This window comes from Ceratosolen solmsi, unplaced genomic scaffold, assembly GCF_000503995.2.
Source record: "Ceratosolen solmsi marchali unplaced genomic scaffold, CerSol_1.0 scaffold31, whole genome shotgun sequence".
NCBI classification, from domain to species: domain Eukaryota; kingdom Metazoa; phylum Arthropoda; class Insecta; order Hymenoptera; family Agaonidae; genus Ceratosolen; species Ceratosolen solmsi.
This window is the reverse complement of record NW_011948432.1, coordinates 2,598,419-2,606,777: the sequence shown is the minus strand read 5'-3', so window position 1 is coordinate 2,606,777 and position 8,359 is coordinate 2,598,419. Positions and strand designations below refer to the sequence as shown.

General features: G+C 41.0%; 1 protein-coding gene across 1 annotated transcript in view; it reads left to right on the top strand.

The window, feature by feature from the left end:
* The window catches only part of LOC105364311 (pro-interleukin-16), a 39,292-nt gene that overhangs the window by 443 nt on the left and 30,490 nt on the right, over nt 1-8,359 (top strand). The window lies entirely within an intron of this gene.

Below are 8,359 nucleotides of genomic sequence, written 5' to 3'. Positions count from 1 at the left end.
TCTTGGCGGCATTTTTACTCGCGCAGGAGCAGAAATGATAAGAAAGTGGATTGCGGCAAGGCCGCCCGCAGATCGCCGATAAATCCACGCGGACAAAGGATATTATGCATTTCGCGATTTTATGCATCGATCCTGGCTGTGCATTTATTTGCACTTTTCTACGGCGGCTAATTGGGCGTTAAACGCCGGTCGTGACGTGCACTCGGAATCTGCCACAAGTCGGGGCGCGAGTGTTTGTTTTAATCGTAGCGATAAGGTCCTTCGAGCGGAATCAGCGAAGCGATGACTTACGACTTACGAGCCAACGCACGATGAATTTATTGTTCTACGAATGTGTAAACCGAATTGCAAAAATGATCTATTAACTAGAAGGAATTCGGTAATATTCGGTAGGTCGTAGCATTGGTGTTGGGCATTGCTGTTAGTCGTTCACCATAAGCAACGATTATTCGTAATTGGTCATGGATATTAGCCATTGGGAGTCTATCATTTATTTATATATCGGTACCCTGTCGTTTTTTAGCAACGAACGACTACCAATTACGTCCACTCATCCATTCGTTTACCGATCGTTGGCAGCGATACTGAAACATCAATATGACTTTAGCACACGCGCTTTTCGGAAACGTCAAGCGTGTCCCGTCATTCGGAATAAAAAAAAAAAGGTGTCGATAAGAGTTTGAACGGGACGAAGAAATTGAATCGATGACAAGAGTGACACTCGCGTCAAATATTCGAGTGAGTCGATCTTAATAATTGAAGTGCAATACAAATATTGCTAAATAAGCCGTTTATGACATTTGCCAAGATTTTCCAAAGAAATGGCTATTTACCTCATTAGCGATTTAATTGGAAAGATAGTCGATTGTTTATGGATTATTTGTCAATGTTTTATGGCATTTCATAGTGATAAGCGCGAACTCTATAAACGAACGGATTATTAGAATTTCCCATGAGAATCGCATAATAATAAAAAATGGCTGTGCTTATTCCACAGGATAATTAGATTATTCAAGACTACCGAGCTACTCGAGCTCAACTTACTTGCATTTATTAATGACGCATAAAAGGAAAATTCCAATATCCTCAACATAATTATTTAACAAAGCGTACGAAATAATAAATTTGGCATGAGGCTCGAGATAAAAGGTGCGGCAGAAAATATACAAAAGTATTTAACCCACATAATAAAAACCGAAAAATTTTGCCGGTACACCAGGAATGCAATAACTCCGCAATAATAAACGTAATTTATCTCAAATCACTCTTTAAACTCCCTTCAAACTCTATCTTGTCTTGCAATCGCACGGGAACTAATAACGACCGCTTGGAAACAGTAACGATCTCTTCGCTCTCCATCATTGCCGATGCTGAACCATTGCTGCTAGTACACGAAGATGTATACCTGGAAAATTCCAAAGTAAGAAGCTAAGAAGCTCACAGAGCATATAATACATAAGCTAATCGCAATAAAAGTGGGCATGTTACTACTCTATTCACACACATCCTTACGCAGATAACAACTACAAATACACGCACACGAACGCGGGCGCACACGCGCACGCGCACAACTCGATCATTTATTATATATTGGTGTATGTATAGAACTGGTCCAAGATCGAGAAGGAATTTCTGCAGGAGGAATTAAAATTTTTTATGGATTAAGAATTTTTTAGAAGATGACTTTTCAATTAAAATTATGTATGCGGCTTTGTACGCTAAACTGAAATTCATACATTATATTTGAAAGAAATCGTTGCGAATATTTTTTTTCTTTTTCTTTTTTCATCAATTCTCTGTTTATAGTTAATAATAACTTAGATGAATAAGCATATAATATAGAAATAATTAAATTCAAGCATATTATACAATTGTTCATATCTTTTAGGAGAAATTTAATATTTGTTGTTGTTGTTGTTGTTTGTTGTTGTTGTTGTTTGTTGTTGTTTGTTATTGTGATTGTCATTGTTATTTTTATTTTATCCTTTCTTATCCTAACTGATGTATAACACCAAAGGCAATAATTATCTATATATTAATAAAGCGCCCTATTGACTTTATTCTTTGTTTGAAGAATGTTATAATTTATAATGAGGATAATTCCTAGCGTAGCTGCATTAATACAAAGACCATAAATACTGGAAAATAATGAATTAGAGTATCGAGAAAGAGAAAAAAATAAATACTATTTCATCGTGATTAAACAGCGCTCGTCCCATCGATAAGCCAACGAAAAACCTTACTCCCTGCCCTTCATTATCGCTGGAACAAATAGTAAAACGTTTGGATAAGATCCTGGATCCCAGGGACGACGAACACCACCTTAGCCTAAGGAAACATTCCTTAAGAAAGGCATTAATAAATTCAGCCCTGAGCAGACAATTTCGCATTTACCTTGTGACGTCAATCAAAATCAATATATAAAAGATGGCGCGGGGCGGGAGGGTGGGAGAAGTGGAACGGAAAGAATGTTAAGGTACATCGGTTACCGTCGCTGTAGCTCTCCTCCCTTCCACGTCCTTCGGATCGTATCGCCTCGAAAATTCACTGCGACGAGGTGTTACGGCGCTTTATGAGATAATGAGCGCGCGAGTTACGCAAAGCCGCCTTAGCAATGTAACGCGGAGGAGGAAAAGTTGAGCGATCGGGCGGGATGAGCAGGGGGAACACGGGGAACAATTCGGAAACGAAGTGAAATCCCGCGCGACTCGCTCATCGCCGGCGACCGCTCGCGATTAAAAATGGGCCCTCGATTTGGTCCCCAACGGCCCACGCGCGGGATCTGCAATCGCCTCTATCCGAGCACCTACACAAGAGCGGCGGCCTTTCGAGAAGAGAAATTTTTTGACAGTCACTATGACATAAGCGATGGCTGATTATGAGGCCCCGCACCACCTCCCCACCGTCCCATCGCCAACCCGACTTCTGTCGGCGCTACCAAAGTAAGAATTCATCCTCGCTCTCTAGGCATTCCTAGGGCGGCAATAGCGAGCCATCGCGAGGAGCTCGAAGACAATTAACGTCAACGGCGATCCTCACCAGTACCCGACCGACCGTTTCGCTTCATCGGTTTCGGGCCATTTAACGGCTATGTTGTTCGTGCTGCGTTGCAGTCAGTCATGCGATTCGTCTGTTCGATATCTGTTGGGCATATAATCGCGACACCCGGTACTTTATCGTACTGGCTGAATATTTGACGATCACCCGGTTGACCCTGTATCGAGTTTACAAGCTACGGTCGAATTTCCTTTTGCCTTACGTAACTCCCAACTTAAAACTTAAAACTCCTCTTTATCTCATTTAACGGTAAAGAATTATATAATATAAAGTTATTGCTTAGGTGGCAAGATCGCTTCTAGAGATCGCTCGACGATACTTTTTAAACGAGAGTGCCTCGACAATGTTTGCAGTGTACTTGTTGAGCTAACTTTCGCAGCCGATACGTCCCACAGCTTTCCAATTCAACTCCAATTGCTTACTTCGCATTGGAGTCGAATCGTGAGCAGTACAATAAGATATTCACAAAACATCCGCGTTTTTCGCATTCGATGTATGTGGTGCGTGAAAGTAACTGGACTCCAATGGATAATCTGCATCTAGGATTTTCCGATCGAACCGCGCGATTCCCTACGCGATTTGATGGAGGAGATAAGCCGAGTGACCGAGCCACGGTGCTTAAGAACCCATGGCAATTAAAAGCCAGGATCGCCCGTTGCGCTTAATAGGAATTTCAATCGAATCAAACAGGCATCGCGCCTGTTTCGTAAAAGCTCCTGAGCTCAATCCACTCGCCAACATTTTTCATCAGTCTCCTCCGTCTCCATTATATTATCTCTATTATATTATCCTCGCGGGCATAATACGACGCGGCAGCCGACTTGGACTTTTTTTTCGCCGGGCGCACTTTACTCGGGCCAACAGCGACACTCGCTAAAGAGAAACCACGAGAACAATGCACGCGCGATCGTGATTCTTAATTGACTCACCCGGGATCGAGCGCTTTTCATTTACACGAGGCCGCTTCGCGATAACGATGCGAATCCCGGCTTTTCCGGGATGACTACCGCCGCTTCTCCCGTTTGCCGTGGGGAGGGGATTCAACGGCCCCACCGGCTTAAGAAATTCGTTCCCCTCACCCCCTCACCAATCGTCAAATACCAATCCCCAATACCGATCCCCTCCCCGAGCCTCGCCAACTCCATTATAAGCGGTAGCACGATCATCACGAATTCTCACCAGGCCCCTCGTGCCTTTGCGATTAACCTAAGATTCGGTCTTTCGATAAGGCCCGGTTGCGCTCGTCCACGTGCGTCAGTCTCGTCAATCCTATCCATCATTAGGCTCAAATTCCCCGGTGTAATGGGCACTTTTGTACGGGACTCGATACGATTAATGACGGCGTCAAAGCTCTATCAACTATTCCCGCTATAATCGGCTATAATTCGGTTATAACAACACCGTCGTCGCAATGTCCCCAATGCGTGTCATTTTCCCTCGATATTTCCTAGATTATTGAACGATTAACGTAACCGCTACATCTCGATCATCGTTATTGTCCGTGGAGGTTTCGAGGAGATTGACAGCCGCGTGAATTGTAATTTGCACGAGCCTCGGGCGAACAGAAAGTTGCCAAAATAGAGACAAAATATCGTAGCCAGGAGAGATAAATCATCGAAGGCATGATTTATCGCTGTTTAGTTAATGTCGTCCGATGGAGCAGTGTACAACGGGAACAGGATATATCTTCGTGCACGCACTAAGGAGATTGAATTGGTCGGGAAGCGCTCGCTATTTTCTCCTCCTCCTCCTCCTCCTCCTCCTCCTCCTCCTCTGTCTACCACTCCCAAGACTTTCCCGGTCCTCCGGTAAAAATCGTACGCCGAAGGGCGTGAGCTCTCCGGCACCGTAAGGCCATTTTTTTCCATGCTGACCCGTTATCGCTCGGTCAGCTGCCGCCACCACCACCACCGCCGTCGCCGCCGCCACCGCCTAGCTGTAATTCGTACCTCCAGTCGGCCCATTGCAAAACACGAGAGCACAATATAATACGCGCGCGATCGTTCCACGGGAAATGCGATCTACATGGCTGAGAGATGAGAGCGATGACGGCCTTTCGGCAACAGAACTTTTGGCCATTAATGACGACTCATTGGTTAGGCGAAGATGCCTCCTTTACGAGATTCGGGCGTTGCAAACCGAAGGACTATCAAGATCCAAGCTGGCTTCGGGCCTTCTTTACTTTCTATGAACGAAAGACCATGTTATGGGATTAATGGGGCTTGTTGGTTCGTAAAATTGGGAATTTTCGAAGCGCGGCGATTATTTAGGCGATTAAGGGCGACTTTACCGTATACATTAACTAGGCTACCTTAATAGGAGTATTTTTCAGCAAGGGGATTTGCATTAATGTCGTGCATAATTGTCGTGGTTCGTTAGTTTATAGAGAGAACGTTAATAAGACGTTAAAACGCGTGTTTTCATTGATTATAAGAAAAACTTTTGTTTTGTCTCTCTAGAATAAGAAATCGCTTATATCGTTTAATTTCAAACTGGCTTTGTATCGTTGTGATTTAATTGTAGTCAATCTCATTGATATTGTGATGGAATTCAATAGAGATTAGAAGAAGCATATCGTTTGTGAAATATAACGCGAGATTTACAATAACTTGATATAATGATGTAAATAAATATAAGTGACAAAATTTATGATAACGAATGAAGTTTTGAGATATTAAAACGTGGCAGCTACGTAATTATTTCAACACGTTGAAAGGTAGAATAATTTAAAAAAATCGAATTTCTAAAAAATTGGCAAAATTAATAAACGCCAGAAATGTATATCGTTACACACATATTATGTTGAAAAAAAATGTGTCAATCTAAATAATGATTCGGAAAATTTTTAAACATAAATCTTAACAATTAGATATACAATTTTTTATGCTTTATGCACTTTTCAAAAAAAAAAAAAAAAAAAAAAAAAAAAAAAAAAACAAAGCCGATTGATTTGGATAAAAGATGAATTAGTTTTTCTCTTAAAATAATAAAGACCTTTCTAAAACGTTAGAAAAATAATAAATCATATTTACTTAAAATTATGACTTTATATGCTCATTACACATTCGCTGCTACCGCATGCATTTTACATTTGGAATATTTATAAATAATTTATTAAACTTTCTCTCAATTAGATTATTCTCTTTTATTTTTCATTGAACTACGGCTCTTTGCGCTCCACATGATTCTATAGATTTTTTATGCTTTTATTAGAGAATAAAGAAACGATGATATCTCACAAGTCCTCTATTCCAAGCATTTATATATCCGGTTTCAAAGTGCAAATAGTACGTGAAACAAGATGATGACGAAGCGTAGTATCAAAGTCCAGTTTAAAAGAAACTAATTAAGCAATAATTTCTTTACTTGCATAAAAATAAATAAGAAACTGCAGCATCTTTTTAAAAATGCACATAAGCACGCTTACCACAAATCAAAATGTACAAAGTCAACCTTACGTAAATTTATATGCTTAGGCTTAATGATGAAAGTGCGTATTAACACATATATGCAGTAACACTCATAATAACGGTCCAATTGAGCTTGGTGAGAAAATAAAATAAAAAAATAATAATTAAAAAAATAATAATAATAATAATAATAATAATAATAATAATAATAATAAAACGCTATAATACGAGAGGCATAATAAATATAATCGAACTGGCATCTATTAACCCATTTATTAGGAAATACAAGAACGTCTAATCGTAAATTATGAAGAATTTAACGATAGTTGTATAGGTAGAGGAGCATTAAGTGTTGGTCTTTTGAAAATCGATCGCGAGCATCGGCTGACATCGCAGCATTCAACCTCGCTCTTGCAAAAATCTTCGTACATATACGCACATAAAAGCTGCACTCATGCGTGCGCGGCTTTTCCTCTTTTCAATTTGCCATCGCGTTCGGACTTTACACTACACGCGATTCGTCCTTAGCGATTGAGAGATGCAACGCGAAGAAGAAGGCGAAAGGAGAGGAGGGAGAAAAAATGCACAGGAATACATTACCGCGAGGGGTATACACGCATGCGCGCTCGAGGAGGCGATGCGCACCGGTGAGAAAGAAGAAGCCATGGGAGACGTTTATGCTGAACTTTGATCGGTGTGCCGAGAAACCGCAGACCGCGGGCGAGGATAACGCTAACGACGACGACAGCGACGACGACGACGACGACGACGACGACGACGACGACGGCTCGAACTCTCGCGCTTTTTTCATCGCTTCGAGCGAAGAACGACGAAACGCCTCCGGAGAGAGAGAGAGAGAGAGAGAGAGAGGCAGAGGGAGCGCTCGAATGAAGAAAACGTGAGTTTCTAGGTAAATATGCGAGTCGAGGAGAACGAACATTTCTTACCATCGGCGACAGATTGCGGTTGCACGTGGTGACGCGGTAGTCCGAAGTGTGCCGCTCGGCATATACGAAAAATATCATTGACACGATAAGTTTCGGCAACGGCGCCTTGTTACAAGAGAGCAAAAATAGCCGACTCGTCTATAATTACGATGCCTTTTCGCGTAATTATAGACAGTCTATTTTGAAATGGAACTGACTGTTGAATAATTCTGTGCGAACGATGCCTCCAGCTACGACATCTGGATTATCATTTTTATGAAGATATGCCAATTACTTTGGAGAAGAAAAAAAAAAAGACAGACTTTTTCGCCAATCAGCGTACGAGAGAACTGTAAACCAGATGTTAACGACTTGGAAATCTTTAAGGGCATACTCGCAAAAACTGCTTTCTCTCCGACAGTCTATACAGCGAGATTTTCACCTTATATGGCATTTGTAAAACAATTTGTAATAAAACTATCGAGAGCTCTCCTATTAAAAAAAAAAAAAAAAGAGTACTAAAGTAAAAAAGAGAAAGAGTGAAATAAAGTACAAGAAATAGTAAAGTCCAAATGATAGAAAAATCCAAAGCAATGAAATGTGACGGTAGATTGTTGCAAAAAAAAAAAAGTCGATTTACAAGGATAGACAACAAATATACCAACTTGTGCCTAAAGAAAAAATATACATTTTTTCAACTAGTTCAAGCTTCTTCTTCGTTTCATTAGCTCACCCCCCCCCCCTCCCCTCCCCGCCCCCATCTCATTCCTATCAATTTTTTTCCCCGAAGCGCTACCACATTCTTATGTCCGAGGCGATTATAATAGATAAATAATTGAAATGGCGATACATTGAAGCACACCGAGTGCAAAATAAAAAATTATCGAACCCCTTGAAAATTTAATCGCACAATTTATTGCTCAACTTTCAACAAGGAGAAAAATAACAGACGAGTCTTTTCCGCGT